This window comes from Podarcis liolepis (genome assembly GCF_965112155.1).
Source record: "Podarcis liolepis genome assembly, chromosome: 6".
Taxonomy (NCBI): Eukaryota; Metazoa; Chordata; class Lepidosauria; order Squamata; family Lacertidae; genus Podarcis; species Podarcis liolepis.
The window spans coordinates 38,275,121-38,294,062 of record NC_139559.1 but is presented as its reverse complement, the minus strand read 5'-3'; positions in this window follow the sequence as shown (position 1 = coordinate 38,294,062).

Here is an 18,942-nt window from a genome sequence, read left to right as displayed (position 1 = left end):
TAAGTACATTGCAGGTAGGTGACAGTGGCAATTATTCTCTGGAAATACTTCTGAATTATCTTCCTTAATCCAGTCTGGGCTGACATTTTTGAGAGAGGAAAAAAGCATTTTGTGTTTCTTTTATGAGACTGGTGACATTTAAATATGCAAACAGTGTCAAAGTATGCCCTCTGGATGTTTTCTTGCACTATGATTTATGAGCTGTGGCTATTGTATTTGCCATCACAGAACCAGAAAGGTCATTAGACAAAGAGGCTTTCCCTACAGGGGTCCCCTTGCAGCCTTCATCTTATGATATTTTAATTTTGGCTGGAACATAAAAAACGATGGTTAGTATTGGACGCAACGTAGCCTCTTTCTCTCATATGTATTCATCTACATGCACAGAAGTTCATCATCAATGTTCTAAGCATGAATATAGATTCATGCAAAATGAGAGTGAAATAGCCACTAGTATTATTGGTACCAATCTGACCTTGCTAGTGGGAGAAATAGATTTTTCTGAACAGCAAAAACCTGCAGAGAAGATGCTGAACTCAAGTGAATTGGGCTTTAGATAGTTTAACTGTGCACAGAATTGCAGTGTAGGTTCTTTGATGACTACATTCCAGATGAGGCGTTGGGTAGATCTTCCCGTGTTCAATAGTTGCAAAGCTATTGATATGTAAGCAACTGAGCGTTTCTAACATAGCAATTATGAGGGTCCAGAAAGAAATGGAACAGAAGGATTCTCTGCTGCATCTAAATCCTAGTAAGCTCCATCCAGCCAAGGTTTGTGGGGTTCAGTTCTAAGGCATACAACTTCTAGGCTGGCATAGTTGAGGAGCTCAAGGAGTGGTTCTCTTGGAGATCAGCAGGTCTTTGATTCCAGTTGATTCAAAGCTGCCTGCCCTCTACCCTCAAAGACCCGATTTTGGGGACAGTGGAGCTCCTCCTTGCTGCTGGAGCCAGAAGAGAGGCAACTGCACACCCTCTTAATACCTCACTTCCCTAGACATCAAATGAGGGTGTTAGCATTACTCAGGGCTAATACTTTATATGTAAGAATCACAGGTGACCATTCAGAAGCACATAAGTAATAGTACTTTGAGCAGGCCTATAAAACTCAATGAAGGCTTTGTCAAAAGACTGTCTGGAAGCTGGTCCAGAGGGCAAAGGTCACGTTGCTGACCCAAGGATTGTACTGGTCCCTGATTAGTTTCTGAGCACAGAGTTCCTGATTCCTGCTTATATGACAGGATGCCTCTTCCTCCTCCTCCTTCTGGTTATTTGAATCAAAGCCTTCCGTTTTAATTCCCCCCACTTAAGGTTTACAGAGTGGGGGGCAGAGCAGAATTTTGAGGCAATTTCTGTGTTCTGAGCTACCTAATAATAATAATTTATTTCTACCCCACCCATCTGGCTGGGTTCCCCTCAGCCACTCTGGGCAGCTATGATGAGCAGCTGCTAGCACCACAGACTTTTCATTGTGGCATGTTAAATGTGGAATTCCTTGTCAAGCCAGCTTATTCCCTATTTTTAGGAGAATGGTTAACACTTAGGACCAACTTCTTTTGAAGAACTTTAGCTGATTAATCACTGATCATTTCTTGAAACCTGTTTTGAAATCCTACACATTCTTATTTAGAATTAAGATCTTCAGTGATCAGTGGGGCTTCCTTCTGAGTGAATGTGGATGAGGTCACTGCCTGCTTCTATTTTATTAGAATTGTAGAGTTGCAAGGGACCCAAAGGGTCATCTAGCTGGATGGATCTTTTGTTTTGTTTCCTTTTCAGTTGCCTTTATTGTGCTGTGTTTTATGTTAACATGCATTTAGTATTGTTTCAGTAGCTGCTAGTTTGTCACCATCTTGGCTCCTTCCCTCCCCTGCTCTGTACCATTTACCGTAGTATTGGTTTCTATTACAGTATTTCTGTCTGTAAGCAACACACCAGAGTTTAAGGAAACCAAACATTTATTTGTTTATTTATTCAATATATATACTCCCCTTCCTCCCAAAGGAGTCCAGGTATGAGAGGCTTTTCAATCCGTACCTAACAAAGGGGGGGGGGAGGGGACTCCAAAAAACGTTTAATTCTAAACAATGAAAATTAAAATACATGCTTTGGATTCTACCTGTTTTTAAATTCTGAGGAAATGAGAATTGAGAGTCATCTTTATCAACAGGTTTTTAAAAGAAAGAAAGAAAGAAAGAAAGAAAGAAAGAAAGAAAGAAAGAAAGAAAGAGAAATATGAATTTGGAGAACTGTTATATAGGTGACATAATGAAATTCATTTAGAGGGGATTTGAGAAAGTCAGTTATCAATGTAATGAGAATTAGGTATTTGAAGAAACAATTTTTCTTTGTGTTTAGTTTATTGTAGTGTAATGTGTTTTTCTTTGTTGTGTGTTTTGTTATGTTATTTTTGTGATAAATGTGGAAAATCAATAATTTTTTTGGGGGGGGAAATAAAAGAGAGAGAGAGAGAGAGAGAGAGAGAGAGAGAGAGAGAGAGAGAGAGAGAGAGAAATGCTCTTTTCAACATTCACTTATCAGACTACCAGAATTTGTTGCTCAGAGCATCTGAGCAGTGGCTGAGAGACCTTTTGGTGTCTGAGCACTAAGGATCACATTCATACCAGCCAGCCTTGAAATTAGTTACCCTCTCCAGAGAGCTACACAGAAACAGCTGCAAACCCTGGCCTCCACAAACTCACACTTTGGTCACTCCTGATTGCCTGCAGAAAACTGGGGCCCAGTTTATTACTAGATTAGCCCTTGATCCTTTGTCCATCCAGTTGTAATGCAGACTTCTTGGGCATTAACTTCCTGCTGTTTCTGAATCTACCAAGCTTTTTGTTGTATTTGGTTTACTTTAATGTAAATTTCCTATCTCTTACTTAGGTAATACAGCATTTCCAAAGTAGAGAAAGGCATTACTTCTGACTCTTTTTTAAAAAGCATCTCTGTGTCTCTGTAGTCTCACCAGAACACTACTTTGCTTAGGCAACTTGACACAACTGGTGATGATGCTAGCATTTAGGACTTCGGGACTTCGGAAAGTAGCTGTCCCAGTCCAGAAGATAGTGTGTCAATAAGATTTGAATCCAACCCCTTCTCACAAAGTTTGTGCCCATGTAATGCCCTGCCCCAGGAGGTTGCATTGCTATGCAAGGCTCACAAAGAGGCAGCAGAGGCAAATCAGAAACATGTTTGTCAGTGGGTTTGGGGACCCGGGAAATTGCATCCCCAATTCCTCTGTGCTAGATGCATTAAGTATGCATTAAGAAGAGGGACACTGACAACAACTCCATTTCCATTGCTTTCTGGCTGCGATGTAAACTCCACAGGAATTAAGCCATTGGTGAAACCCTCACCTTCACCAGGCTATGTTTAGGGTGTTAGAATTCCTGCTCCGTGATTGCAGTCATGGGATTTTTGTCTATCACATGACGGTATATGTTTTGACTCCACAGAGTGGGAAGTGATGGAGACAGGATGTTTGTGTTACTGTGTTCTGTGAAGTAGGACTATTGTCCTTTGTTCTTTTTCTCTTTGCCGTCTGATGCTAGAGAGAGAGGGAGCCATGTTGCAGTGCTTTGTGTGTGTTTATATGTAAATAAAGTAGATTAGCCAAAATGCTGAGTTGCTGAGGTCTGTTACGCAAGCTGCGAAGACTCTGCGGATCCCTAAGTGTGCCAATGTCTGTTGGCATCGGTTGCTGTGATGCTGAAGAAAGCTTTTGAAGCTCCCGAACGAATGACCAGGAGGGAGAGAACATGCCTGTCGGGCATGTGTCTCTACCAGGGTCCTACTCGAGTGTAGGACGAGCTCCTAATATAGGGAACCCTGAGATTCTTTTCCAGAATACTACTAGAAAGCTATGGGATGAAGGGTGAGCAGAGAGATAATTATGAGGTGAGCTGAAAAAGTTTTGCTCATCAATAAGCAATGCTACTGCATATTGCATGTTGATGATAGTAAACTGTGTGTGGTGCTTATGTGTGTGTGTTGAGAAAGAGATGGAGGGAAAGGTCAAATGGAGTGTATGTGTATCTGAGAGGGAGAGAGATCTCCAGGGATTCAATTTGTGTGCGCTACCCGCCCCCACCCCCCCACTGTGGTAAAAATACCTCATTGTCACCTGACCCCAAGCCTTATTGTACAATATGTTTCAAAACTTGACTTTTCACAAATCCATTAGGAACTCTGCCATTTAGCTCTCTGGAGCTAGCCTTCCAAACCTCTGAGATGCAGTGAATGAATGCCAATCTTAAAGTGCAAGAATAAAGAGCACGGAAAGGCAAAGCACTGCTGCAGTAAACATTGTAAAAAGCATATAAGGAGAAGAGAGATGCCTCTTGATGATTTGATGCTTCTTCACATCAGTTGGTTTTTCTCCAGCTTTCCTTAGTTTGCAACTGCAGGTGCTTCCTCCCGTAATTCTGTGCTGTTCTGTTTCTTCTGGGTGGTGGGTGGGGGATTATGTCAGTAATGGAGAAGGTGAGGGAAACTAGGATAAAGATGGCACCAGTGATCTTGTTAAAGAAGCAAGGGGGTTGTTCACATGTTACACTGAACACACATACATGATGTCTCTTCACACGTCCAAGTGTTTGTGTGATAGCTGCTGGTAGACTCAACAAAAAGGAAAGTGTGCATTGAACATATATTTGGTATCTGGAGTCTCGGGCCTGGGCATTTAATCAGACAGATATGACAGATAAGAATTATTCTGCTGCAGAAAGTTGTGGCCCTTCTTTAAATCCAGTGATGCTGCGCCACCTCCTTATCCCCTGGTAAAGGCACAATGCAGAAACACTGAGTGTATCATCTATTCATTTTAAGCAGGTACTCCTTGAGCCTATAGAAGACAGAGAAACAGTTCTGTTGACTCTTGTCAATTGTATTATGTGTGTGTGTTTCAACCATTTGGCATGAAGGAATGCCTCCTATAAATTTCTAAATGCAAAATGTACCTAGTTAAATCACTGATGATAAAATAATAGTAATAATGGTAATAATACCTCTCTTCTTCTTCTTCTTCTTCTTCTTCTTCTTCTTCTTCTTCTTCTTCTTCTTCTTCTTCTTCTTTGGCATTCAGTCATAGTTGAGTAAGATTGTCTTCCATGAACACGGTCTTAACAGTGAGTCCATAAGTGGCTGTGGAGGTCAATTCTAGATCCACATGTCTTTCCACAGTGGGGACATAATGCCACATATTCTCAAAATATAGGTATAGATATATGGTGCATGTACTGGATTGGGACAAATCTTGAGGTGGAACAGAATTTGCACAAGCCTTGTGTAAGTTTTTGAGGTATTTTGGGATCCCTACATGGCAGAATGGGTTGAAGCAGGGGCATTTGAATCACTTTGTGGCAGCTTGGAAATCCAAACATCCAGAATAGTGTTATCAGAGGCAAAACAGGATCTCTACGAATTGCCACAAGTGCACAAGCAGGGGCTTTGAAGTGCTTTGTGGCACATGGGCAATCAGACATCAAAATAGTCATTTAAATATATTAAATACCCCCCAGTGCATCTAATTTCACACAGCATACGCATGTCTTTATAGCATTTTGTTGTCTTACTCAATCTGCAGTGGAACGGAACTCTGTAATGCTGAATGGCAGTAAAAAGGGGGGGGGGAATCACAACGAAGAGAAGTATATAATCGTGCTCAAAAAGACTTTTCTTGGGCCCCAAGGCTTCTTTGATAGGATCAGCAAACAGAACATGATTGTGTATGTAGAGAGAATGGGATGAGAAGGGAGAACATGATTTAAAAAGACAGCTCTTTTGTTAGAGTTTACTGATCCACTGGAAAAGAAAGAGGATTTCATTAGTCAGAAAAAAAGATGGTTCTGAGAGTTTGCTCCATGGCTGCTCCTCCATTTCACGCAACACAAGCATGTAGGCTGCTGCCAGTCAATTGTTTTAATGCATTGAGCTTTGCATGTAAATAGTTTCAACTCAGTTACTTATATTCACAACATTAGACTTTTTCAAATGGATAGATATATGATTGCTGGAACTAATTGTGGGTTAAAGAAGGCAGCATGGGTGACAAGAAGAACAATTCTCTCTAGGAATGGGTATGTATGAAGCCTAAGAGGTGGGATCCTACTGCCTAGAATGTACATCTATTTCTACCCCAACCCTCAGTGCAGTTTATGTTGAATCTGCGATCCTCTATGGCCTTTAGGAAAATGTTAGATATGTGATACTTTAAAATGACTTGTGGATGGCTAGCCTATGGCCCTTCAGATGTTGTTGGACTCCGGCTCCCAGGGATAAGTTCTAATTCAGCAGAATCTGGAGGACCACAGGTTAGCCACCTCTGCTTTAGAAGCACACAAGTAATTGCTCTTGCTAGCCTACAAATATTTGTCAGGAACTGTTTTCATTGCTGAATCTCAATATCTATCAGTCAATATCTATTGGCTGAGATTCAGTTGAGTGAAGTTCTGTTCCATCCTCTCCACTCTTATTTTGAGTCTCACAACAAAATGATTTTTAGATATATTGATTTATATCCTGCCTTTTTCTCTGACAGGACTCCAGACAGCTTATGTACAAAAACAAGAACCGCTTAAAACAAAGAAAAAAACAGTCATCAAAAACAATTAATCATATACATCTCTAAGTTACTTTTGTCCCAGGAAAGAAAGTCTGGTGAGTCATCCTTGCTCCTCAGCTCATCTCTATGAATGAAAAAATGTTCCCAACTTCTAAGCTTTGGATTTTGGCCCTTATAAACCTGTGCCAGAGGGGAGAGGGAGCAGCTGAGGTTGTTATATCACATCACAGTAATATTGCATCACATTCTTTTGATTTATAGCTCTAACACATCTCTTCCTCCACCAGTGAAATATATTACTGGAATCCTTCAATATCATTAGAGGCACTTAGTGCTTTTTTGCTGTGTAAACAGTTCAGTCCCCAAATTTAATACTGGTAAACTTCAGTGAGAGTTGTGAGCTACTGCAGAGTGAATGAAGAAAAACCTCATATGAAGAAGAGGATCTATTCAGGATGCTGTGGATAAGACAGAAATCCAACCTAAAAAATCCTTTAAAATCATTGGATGTTCTGCTTTTCTCTTTTTCCTTCGGGGATTAGGTCTCAAATATTTATGTGGAAAATTAGAAGTACACTAGCATCACAAATGAGCGGTGTTAACTGTGACATGCCATCGCTTATTTGAACAGAGTTGCTCAAAGCATCAGCTAAAGTTCAAAATTGTCTGTACAATTCAGTTATGCGGATATGAATTGCAAAAGTAATTCCACTGAAAGCTTTATCCATGTGCAAAATGATTCATTCCACTGGATCCATATGTGGCACCTGATGCTTTGCACTGCTCTGGCCTTGGAGGTAGGCAAAGAACCACTGGAATATAGTACCCTCCAACTCCACCTACCTTTTCTGAGTTTCTGGTCCATGTAGGCATGAAGAGAGTTAATGGAGTGAGGCAAGGAAACAGTGACTCTGTTTCAAGCCGCAGCAAAATTTGCAATACCCATAGTGTGGCCACTATGAGAATGAGGAATAGAACACTGCCAGCACTGGAAATTTCAGGGGCAACCAGAGCATTAATTTGATGTAACTTAATTTAATATTAAATTAAATTAAAACTAAACAAACTATGCAAATTAAAAATAAATGAAAATGAAACAGAGAGAACAACAGAGAGGGAAGCTGTGAAAATAATATGTAAAGAGAAGTGCATTTTAATGAGTTGTACCTAGTCATACAGAGCAAACACATTTAAATTACTGGACATGACTAGCTTAGGTCCATTAATTTCAATGGGTCTACTCTGAACAGGACTCACTCACATATACATTTGCTCTGCACTTTCTAGGCTTTCAAGGTCCGTGTCTGTGAGGGTCCCCCGCCCCCAAGCCCTTTCCCCAGGAAAACCTGGATTTTACTGCTAAATCAGAGCAAACCACAATCCATGGAGAACCTGATTGCGATTTGCTCCTATTGAGTGGTAAAATTTGGGTTTTCCTGGGGAAAGTTCTGGGACAAAAACCCCACTGCTTGAACACAGACCTGGAGAGCTTCTGTGCCGAGAAACACAGCACAAAGGAAGTGTGGCTGGGCCCTTTGTTGGGTACCACCCAATGTGTTTGTGTCTGTAGATTGGGTGGGTGAAGAGAAACCATGATTCATCTGGTTCAACGTGCTTTTGCCTTTCTCCTTCTCTGACTCACACCTCTAAATGCCCCCCCCCCTGGATGCTTGCTGAGCAGTTGATTTCTTCTTGCCACATCTATCAGCACAAGCTTTTTATTGTTTTGTAGCTGACATATTCAGTGATGCTGCCAATGCATTTGCCACATGATGCTTCCCTTAGCAGGCAAACCATTAAACTGGTGCATTTGCTGGCAAAAGCACTGGGAACAATACTCTAGGGCACTTGCAAAGCCACATGGAGCAGATTGCACTGGGACGAGTGTTTCTTTTAACTCTAAAGTTCAGGCAAACAACAATAGGAAAATAAATGTACCAGCAAATTGTTATCTCAACAAGGGTGCTGCAAGGTGACATTTTCACAAAAGCACCATTTTCGATAAAATATGACCTTTTAATGTTGCAATGACCCAAGTCAAGTTATTAAGATACACTTATAAACAGCAAATGTTCTACACAGAGCTGAATCTTAGTAGCCAGAGCAATCTAATTTATAGATTTTTTGGAGACCTCCCGTAAAGCAAAGCCATAATCTGAAAAGCACTGGCTCACAAGGACCTTAATGAAAAAGGATTAAAATTGATTTTCAGCGTTTTGGCTTTGGCACAAGAGCCAAGTCCCTTCAGCAGCATTTTTATCTCTAGGAGACATTACTTATCTGAGCAGGTCAGGATTGGTAATTCATCAGATAAATAATGCATACGAATAACTAATAAATTAATGGCTCACTCTTTGGGAATGCAATCAACTACCACAACCTGTTTAGTAATAGACTTCCTTGAAACAAACAAAGCAGAATTGAACTATCTCCCTGATAAAATAAGAACCTCGTGAGCACAGCTCATTGATTTTAAGTAGTCAAAAGAGATGGCGAAATATTCTTTTATTCCTAAGATACAGATGATCTGCCTAAATTTATCAGGGTGGCACTAAATGGTAGAAGCAATGGAAAATAAGGTTAAGTTGTAATTGCAAACCTTATTTATATAATTATAATCACTGCAGGAGTTAGGAGCCTCCTTCCCTATTCTCGGCCGTCAGCCAACATGAGTAACTTTCTGATGGACACTTCCTAAATTCATATTTATTTATTTTCATATACTAAAATTCATACCTATAAAACATATCCCAGTTTACATTTCCCCTCTCTAGGGTCTTACTGAGAACAAATGTATCATCATCATACAGGGTGCCTGGTCTTCAAATGCTCTGACAGACTTTCTAAAGTTAACAGCATCCAGTAGGATCTCTTTTTCCCTTGACACTTAGTGTGAGGATAAAAATAATTAAGGCAACTGTTGCAGGCACACTTTCATGTGTGTATGGACAAAGCAAGCAGACTGTGAAATCAAAGGCAAAGACGACATCAAACTAAATGTGGTTTGCAACTTGTGTAGATACATCTTATTGCAACACCTTAGTGAAGCTGTCATTTACTCAGTAGGCAAATAAAGTAGAAGATTGTAAATTAGTTGTTGCCCATCTCTGTCAAAGAATCATTTAAGTATGCACCACTTAGTCCTTCAGAAAATGCAGACACCAATAATTTATCTCTGTCATCTCTGCAGCAAAGACTTCCAGATTGAGTTGCCTTTATGGCGGTATTTATGTTCAGAAGCTGCAAGCAGTAATACATAAGTTGCTGCTAGGGGGAGAAAAGATGCCTAAAAAGATAAACTATCTAATGAACATGGCTGATCACTTCAAAAAACAATGGTCTAAGTCAGAACTGCAAGTATTGATTTGCCTTTTGCCTTTTTGGAAGATAATAAGACACTCTGTGCTTGTGCAAGCACTCACCCGAGGTGACCTCTGATCAGGCTACAAACTCATCTAGTGTACACTAGTGCTGCTCCATTGACTGTGTCAATGTACATCTTTTGATGTAGTGGTCCATCCATTCCAGCTAAGCCTAATTTAGGAAAGGGTCAGTGAATTCCTCAAAAACATCAATGAAGGTTGCAAAGATGTTATCGTTGGTTCAATATCACTATCTCTTTCCAATGGGTCTAGTGTTGCTTTGCTTCCCAAATTGCTTCATTGCTGCATAAGCAAGTTCTTTAAAAAGCAGTGCATGGGTTTTTAAAGGCTATATATTAAATGTCTTGTTCCTATAGAAAGCTGATGATAGGATCTGTGTGAAAGTCAGGGATCCCATTCTTCAGGACTCTTTGGCTGACACTAGAAGGATCGTGTGCTTAGCTGACATTTATTGCAGGAGCAAAGGTTTTGCTTAGCTTCACAGAATGTGCAGAGCTTTCCCAGAATCTACACACATGGAAGAACTGCGAGTGCCAGTCATGTTAGAGGCCAAAACACGAGGTTTTAACAAAGTCTGAGTCTATTATAGTCTAGAGCAGCAGCTTTCAAATATACCAGGGGTTCATCAGTGGGAAGATCATTAAGGGCAGATGGGTTTCCATCAGTGTGTGTACGAATGTAGGGCATATCTGATATTAGACAAATCCATCACAGGAAATCCAATCCATTATTTTCACTGGTTTATCCATACACCCCCAACCTCATCAATGCACTGCCTCACCCTCCTTATTGTCCAAGTAAGCAGTAGTGATATATCAGGTGGACAGTTCCACTGCATTGCCTTACCAGGTCTCTTGAAGGCATTGTCCTGCTTTTGAGCTTCTGTAGACATCTGGCTGGTTACGGTGAGAACAGAATGCTGGACTTTTCATATGTTCGTCCCTCTTTTAAAAGGAACTTTATTAATATGCTCAACAAACTCAGAATGCATGAGGGAATATATATATATATATATATATATATATGCAGGTTTTGGTGTCCTCGGGTGTCTTCCCGTGTAAAAGTTGGGGTGTCTAGGCGACGTTTCGACGAGGTCTCACTCGTCATCTTCAGGCTGGTGCTTTCGGCTTCTTGTTACTGGAACAGAGCGGGATCTCAGTGTTTGAGTTCCTATAAATACTGTAGAGGGGTGTGGTGTATTGCCTCAAAAGTTCTGGGCAGAGGGGAAGTTCCCAGGCTAGTGTTCTTTTCTTCTTTTGTTCCTTAATTACTTGAGGGATATCTTGAGTGATTACTTGAGTGATATTCTGAGTACCACTTAGGTGGGTCATTAGGTGTGGATTAGTTGCTAAAGCCTTCGTGTCTTGACCTCTTGAATTTGTGAAGAGTTTTTCTGGGAAGATGGCTGTACTGCACTTAGTTGTGCTTTGGCTTGGCTTCGTGTATAGGGGCGAGCTGTGGTTTTGTGCCCTGTGCCAGCCAGATCTGTGTAGGGATTGCAGGGGGGTGCAGCATCCGGAGGTGCCACTATGGTTTGGTTACTGGATGGTGTCTGTAATTTATCTGTGGAGAGGGTCTGGGTTTGGGTCTGGTGTGGTTGATTGGTGGTGGCGTTCTGTGTGCCTCTGGATCTGGTGTCGGTTTTTGTGGGGAGGGCTAATTTCCAGATGTCTGGCAGGCGGGACGTGTCGTCACGCTTGTTCATGTTGTGAGGGTGTTTCTCTATCTCGATGGCTTCCATGATTATTCTCTTGTGGTGATGTTCCATGTTAAAGAGCAATTTGGAATCTGCAAAATTAATTTCGTGTCCTGTTTCTTTCATGTGTTGGAAAAGAGAGGAAGATTTTTCTTCTTTTTTGACGGCATTCTTGTGTTCTGCGATACGTGCATTTATTCGTCTGTTTGTTTGTCCAATGTACGTGGCTGGGCAGACTTTGCAGGGTATTTCATAGACCCCTTGGTTTTCCAACTGGATTTTATCTTTGGGGTTTCTGAGGATATTGGCTATTTTTTGGTTGGTGCAAAAGGCTGTTTTGATATTGTGTTTATGGAGGATTTTGCTAATTTTATCTGTAGTGCCCTTGATATAAGGAAGGAGGGCCATGCCATTGTTTTCTTCTGTGTCTTGGTTTTTGGGGGGTGTTTCTTTTTGGATTAGCTTCGTAACCCTGTTTTGCTGGTATCCATTGGCGATTAACACATTTGAGAGATTCTGTAACTCAGTTGTCAAGTGGTCTTTGTCAGTCAGGCGTTTGGTTCTGGAGATGAGGGTCTTGGCTACGGAGTTTATTTGTGCAGGGTGGTGGTGTGATTGAGCATGTAAGTAGCGGTTGGTGTGTGTTTTTTTCCGGTAGATAGTGTGTCCTAGGGAGCCATCAGGTTTTTTGTAGATTAGGACGTCAAGGAAGGGAAGCTGGTTGTTGGCTTCTATTTCCATAGTGAATTGTATTTTGGGGTGTAGGCTGTTGAGATGTGTGAGGAAGCTATCTAGTTTTTCTTTCCCGTGTGGCCAAATTACAAAGGTGTCGTCAACATATCTGAGCCAAAGTTTGGGTTTGTGTTCTGACTTGTCTAAAGCATTGGTTTCAAAGTGTTCCATGTACAGATTTGCGATGACCGGTGAGAGGGGTGATCCCATAGGTGCTCCTTCTATCTGTTTGTATCTTTGTCCATTGTGGATGAAGTACGTGTTGGTTAGGCAGTGGTTGGTCAGGTCCAGGATGTATTCGGGGGGATTGTATTTGTTTTGAATGGCTGTCAAGGCTTCATTAATGGGCACTTGTGTGAAGAGAGATACAACATCGAAGCTCACAAGTAGGTCATCGGGATGTAGGTTTTGCTTCTTTATTGTTTCTATGAACTGGAAGGAGTTTGTAACGTGTGAAGAGATGGATTCTGCATAGGGCTGAAGTTGCTTAGCGAGAAATTTAGCGAGATTTTGTAGAGGTGAGCCTATGGAGCTGACTATTGGTCTGAGTGGTGTTCCTTCTTTGTGTATCTTGGGGAGGCCGTAGAGTTTGGGGCATCTGGATGATTTTTCTCTGGGGATGATTCTTAGCTGGATTTCTTCACTGATAGGAGAGGCTTTTATTTTGGATTTGGTGGTTTTTTCCAGATAGGTGGTGGGATCTGTTTTTATAGGTTGGTAGGTAGGGTCTTGGAGTAGATTTGATAGTTTTGCTTGGTAGTCCGATGTGTTCATCACAACAGTGGCATTACCTTTGTCTGCTGGGAGAATGATTATGTTGTTGTCTTTCCTCAGGTTGGTGAGTGCTTTCTGTTCTTCTTTGTGTAAATTGCTTCTGGGTGGTTTGCTGGAGCAGAGGATGTTGGTGACTTCAAGTCTGATTTTATTGGCTTCATCTGGGTTGATTTTGGTTAGGCTAGCTTCGACTCCGCATATGATGTTTTCCGTGGGGATGCGTCTCGGGGTAACTGCAAAGTTGAAACCTTTGGAGAGTACTTTGGTTTCAGTTGAGGTGAGGATCCTGTCTGATATGTTATGTACTGTTTGTTTCATGGGTTGTTGTGGAGGGTGGCTGGGCTTCTGGCGTCTCTCTAGTTTGTGGAGTTTGTTGGTGTGTGTGTCTGTCTTATGTGAGGTCTCAGTTTCAGCTCTCCAGACGGCTAGTTGTTTGCATTTGTCCCAGAGTGCAGGGTGGATTTTGTTACAGAGTTTGAGGTGAAGAGTGAGCAGATCTTTGTTGGTTTGGTTTAGTAGGTATCTTTTCTTATGTAGTTCGTTTCTGATTAGGGATAGTTCAGTTCGTTTCAGGATCCTTTCGGTAGCTGGGGTTTTAGAGTGGAATTTAAGTTGGAAGCATGTGGGAATTAAGTTGTTGTCTCGGCAGTTGCGTAGGAACAAGAGATCACATAAGATGGTGGCTCTTCGGATTTCTAGTTTCTCGTAGGTTCTTGTCAGCTGGAAGGTTTCCTCCCCGTAGAGGTGAGATATTTGTTTTCGTAGATTTTCACGGGTACAGGAATGCAGGTTTTGGTGTCCTCGGGTGTCTTCCCGTGTAAAAGTTGGGGTGTCTAGGCGACGTTTCGACGAGGTCTCACTCGTCATCTTCAGGCTGGTGCTTTCGGCTTCTTGTTACTGGAACAGAGCGGGATCTCAGTGTTTGAGTTCCTATAAATACTGTAGAGGGGTGTGGTGTATTGCCTCAAAAGTTCTGGGCAGAGGGGAAGTTCCCAGGCTAGTGTTCTTTTCTTCTTTTGTTCCTTAATTACTTGAGGGATATCTTGAGTGATTACTTGAGTGATATTCTGAGTACCACTTAGGTGGGTCATTAGGTGTGGATTAGTTGCTAAAGCCTTCGTGTCTTGACCTCTTGAATTTGTGAAGAGTTTTTCTGGGAAGATGGCTGTACTGCACTTAGTTGTGCTTTGGCTTGGCTTCGTGTATAGGGGCGAGCTGTGGTTTTGTGCCCTGTGCCAGCCAGATCTGTGTAGGGATTGCAGGGGGGTGCAGCATCCGGAGGTGCCACTATGGTTTGGTTACTGGATGGTGTCTGTAATTTATCTGTGGAGAGGGTCTGGGTTTGGGTCTGGTGTGGTTGATTGGTGGTGGCGTTCTGTGTGCCTCTGGATCTGGTGTCGGTTTTTGTGGGGAGGGCTAATTTCCAGATGTCTGGCAGGCGGGACGTGTCGTCACGCTTGTTCATGTTGTGAGGGTGTTTCTCTATCTCGATGGCTTCCATGATTATTCTCTTGTGGTGATGTTCCATGTTAAAGAGCAATTTGGAATCTGCAAAATTAATTTCGTGTCCTGTTTCTTTCATGTGTTGGAAAAGAGAGGAAGATTTTTCTTCTTTTTTGACGGCATTCTTGTGTTCTGCGATACGTGCATTTATTCGTCTGTTTGTTTGTCCAATGTACGTGGCTGGGCAGACTTTGCAGGGTATTTCATAGACCCCTTGGTTTTCCAACTGGATTTTATCTTTGGGGTTTCTGAGGATATTGGCTATTTTTTGGTTGGTGCAAAAGGCTGTTTTGATATTGTGTTTATGGAGGATTTTGCTAATTTTATCTGTAGTGCCCTTGATATAAGGAAGGAGGGCCATGCCATTGTTTTCTTCTGTGTCTTGGTTTTTGGGGGGTGTTTCTTTTTGGATTAGCTTCGTAACCCTGTTTTGCTGGTATCCATTGGCGATTAACACATTTGAGAGATTCTGTAACTCAGTTGTCAAGTGGTCTTTGTCAGTCAGGCGTTTGGTTCTGGAGATGAGGGTCTTGGCTACGGAGTTTATTTGTGCAGGGTGGTGGTGTGATTGAGCATGTAAGTAGCGGTTGGTGTGTGTTTTTTTCCGGTAGATAGTGTGTCCTAGGGAGCCATCAGGTTTTTTGTAGATTAGGACGTCAAGGAAGGGAAGCTGGTTGTTGGCTTCTATTTCCATAGTGAATTGTATTTTGGGGTGTAGGCTGTTGAGATGTGTGAGGAAGCTATCTAGTTTTTCTTTCCCGTGTGGCCAAATTACAAAGGTGTCGTCAACATATCTGAGCCAAAGTTTGGGTTTGTGTTCTGACTTGTCTAAAGCATTGGTTTCAAAGTGTTCCATGTACAGATTTGCGATGACCGGTGAGAGGGGTGATCCCATAGGTGCTCCTTCTATCTGTTTGTATCTTTGTCCATTGTGGATGAAGTACGTGTTGGTTAGGCAGTGGTTGGTCAGGTCCAGGATGTATTCGGGGGGATTGTATTTGTTTTGAATGGCTGTCAAGGCTTCATTAATGGGCACTTGTGTGAAGAGAGATACAACATCGAAGCTCACAAGTAGGTCATCGGGATGTAGGTTTTGCTTCTTTATTGTTTCTATGAACTGGAAGGAGTTTGTAACGTGTGAAGAGATGGATTCTGCATAGGGCTGAAGTTGCTTAGCGAGAAATTTAGCGAGATTTTGTAGAGGTGAGCCTATGGAGCTGACTATTGGTCTGAGTGGTGTTCCTTCTTTGTGTATCTTGGGGAGGCCGTAGAGTTTGGGGCATCTGGATGATTTTTCTCTGGGGATGATTCTTAGCTGGATTTCTTCACTGATAGGAGAGGCTTTTATTTTGGATTTGGTGGTTTTTTCCAGATAGGTGGTGGGATCTGTTTTTATAGGTTGGTAGGTAGGGTCTTGGAGTAGATTTGATAGTTTTGCTTGGTAGTCCAGTTGGAAAACCAAGGGGTCTATGAAATACCCTGCAAAGTCTGCCCAGCCACGTACATTGGACAAACAAACAGACGAATAAATGCACGTATCGCAGAACACAAGAATGCCGTCAAAAAAGAAGAAAAATCTTCCTCTCTTTTCCAACACATGAAAGAAACAGGACACGAAATTAATTTTGCAGATTCCAAATTGCTCTTTAACATGGAACATCACCACAAGAGAATAATCATGGAAGCCATCGAGATAGAGAAACACCCTCACAACATGAACAAGCGTGACGACACGTCCCGCCTGCCAGACATCTGGAAATTAGCCCTCCCCACAAAAACCGACACCAGATCCAGAGGCACACAGAACGCCACCACCAATCAACCACACCAGACCCAAACCCAGACCCTCTCCACAGATAAATTACAGACACCATCCAGTAACCAAACCATAGTGGCACCTCCGGATGCTGCACCCCCCTGCAATCCCTACACAGATCTGGCTGGCACAGGGCACAAAACCACAGCTCGCCCCTATACACGAAGCCAAGCCAAAGCACAACTAAGTGCAGTACAGCCATCTTCCCAGAAAAACTCTTCACAAATTCAAGAGGTCAAGACACGAAGGCTTTAGCAACTAATCCACACCTAATGACCCACCTAAGTGGTACTCAGAATATCACTCAAGTAATCACTCAAGATATCCCTCAAGTAATTAAGGAACAAAAGAAGAAAAGAACACTAGCCTGGGAACTTCCCCTCTGCCCAGAACTTTTGAGGCAATACACCACACCCCTCTACAGTATTTATAGGAACTCAAACACTGAGATCCCGCTCTGTTCCAGTAACAAGAAGCCGAAAGCACCAGCCTGAAGATGACGAGTGAGACCTCGTCGAAACGTCGCCTAGACACCCCAACTTTTACACGGGAAGACACCCGAGGACACCAAAACCTGCATTCCTGTACCCGTGAAAATCTACGAAAACAAATATATATATATATATATATATATATATATATATATATATATATATATATATTGAGTCACTTATTTCATAATTTTAGACTTTGAACAATAATACATAATCTTTAAATTAATTAATCTTATTTTCAAAATTAGTAACTAAATCCTGTCTTCCTTCCTTCCTTCCTTCCTTCCTTCCTTCCTTCTTTCTTTCTTTTTTTTATAACTCATGTCCTGTGGTAAAAAAATCATGTAAAAATCAAAGCTGACAATTAATCCTCTTGAATGGAGAATTAAACTTTGGAAAAATCATTTACTGTAAGAGGTGGGGATGGTCATTAGCTTTGATGGTTTCTGAAAAGGGCTAGACAAATTAACACAGGTTCTGTCCATTTAGCCACAATCATGAGACAAATCTCCCATGTTTTATAATAAACCTCTCAAGTGGCAGTCCAATACATCTGTACCTGGAAACCAGACCTATTGAATTCCATGGGACATACTATTGAGTAGACATAGATAAGAAACCAAGGAAGCTGCTTAATACCAAGTCAGACCATTGGTCCATCTAGCTGAGTATCGTCTACGCTGATTGGCAGTTGCTCTCCAAGGTTCAGGCAGGGGTCTCTCCCAACCCTCCCAAGAAATGCTAGGGCTGAAACTGGGATTTTAGCATGCAAAGCATGTGCTCTACCACTGAGTCACAGCCCTTCCTTAATAGTATTTCGCTGTTAGTATTTGATGCTGGGCCAGATGGGCCTCAGGCTGATCCAGCAAAGCATCTGATTTGTTCATATATAGAGATAATAAAGGGTTGTTTTGTCCTTTACTGTCACTAGCCATTTATTTCCCCTAATGCTGAAAAATAGCTTTGTGGGGACTCGGGATTGTAGGGACTTAGTCACTTAGGCACATTTTCATGACAGCATCTGACTGGAAGTCGATATGGTATGAGACAAATGCCTTGATTCTAAAGATATGTATAGCTGAGGTGAAGGGTGCCATAGTTGGCACTGACCAGCCTAAGTTGGCATCCTATGCCTGGCACTTCTATCCGATTCTATAACCTCTCCGTTCAATGCCAGTACAGCAGGCAACACAAACCCTTCAGCATATGACTTGATAAAATGGATTTTGAGAACATTCCTCGCAAAGTAGCAGCTATAGAATTTCAATAACTGTAAACTATTTCTCCTGTCTTACCAGAGTGAAATATGAGCATTTATTTGGGACTGCAGGATGCGGGCAGAATCAAGAATGTTTTAAAATACAAACAGTACCATGCAATATGCCCCATGAATCATCTTGTACAAAATTATTGGGGGGGGGGGATTACCACAAATTGGCAGATGTAGAATTCTCAGTCAACCTTCTGCTTATCAAGGGGTGGGCATGATTGCCTTAATGAAAAGCAAAGGAATCTGTTATGCTGATACAGTTCCCTTCACATGTTGACAAATTCTCTCTCCGTATCATTAAGAAAGTGTTATTTATTGATTTTAATATCTTGACCGGGAATAATTATAAAGTCTCGCCAGCACTTATTAAAACGGATCTCGAGAGAAGTGTCTGTATATTTTTGCAACGGGAAATAAATATGTAATGCTATATGTCGAGTGTCTTCTAATATTGAATGCCCAGCCGTGAGAAGCGCATCACCCCATGGTGGGGGCCAACCAAGCATTTCTGCTTGACAGATGGAACAATCCCACCAACCCCCACTGTTCTGGGGGTTCTAAGGACCCTCCAAGGTGATTTAGGGGTGGTGCAGAGGAAGAAGTGGGGAAAGCCATGTAACAAAAGTGGGGTCCCTTGTGCTGGCTTCTGCTTGTGCACCAGATTAGCTGAATCTGGACCATGAGAATTTGAGTTTAAGATTGTTCACTG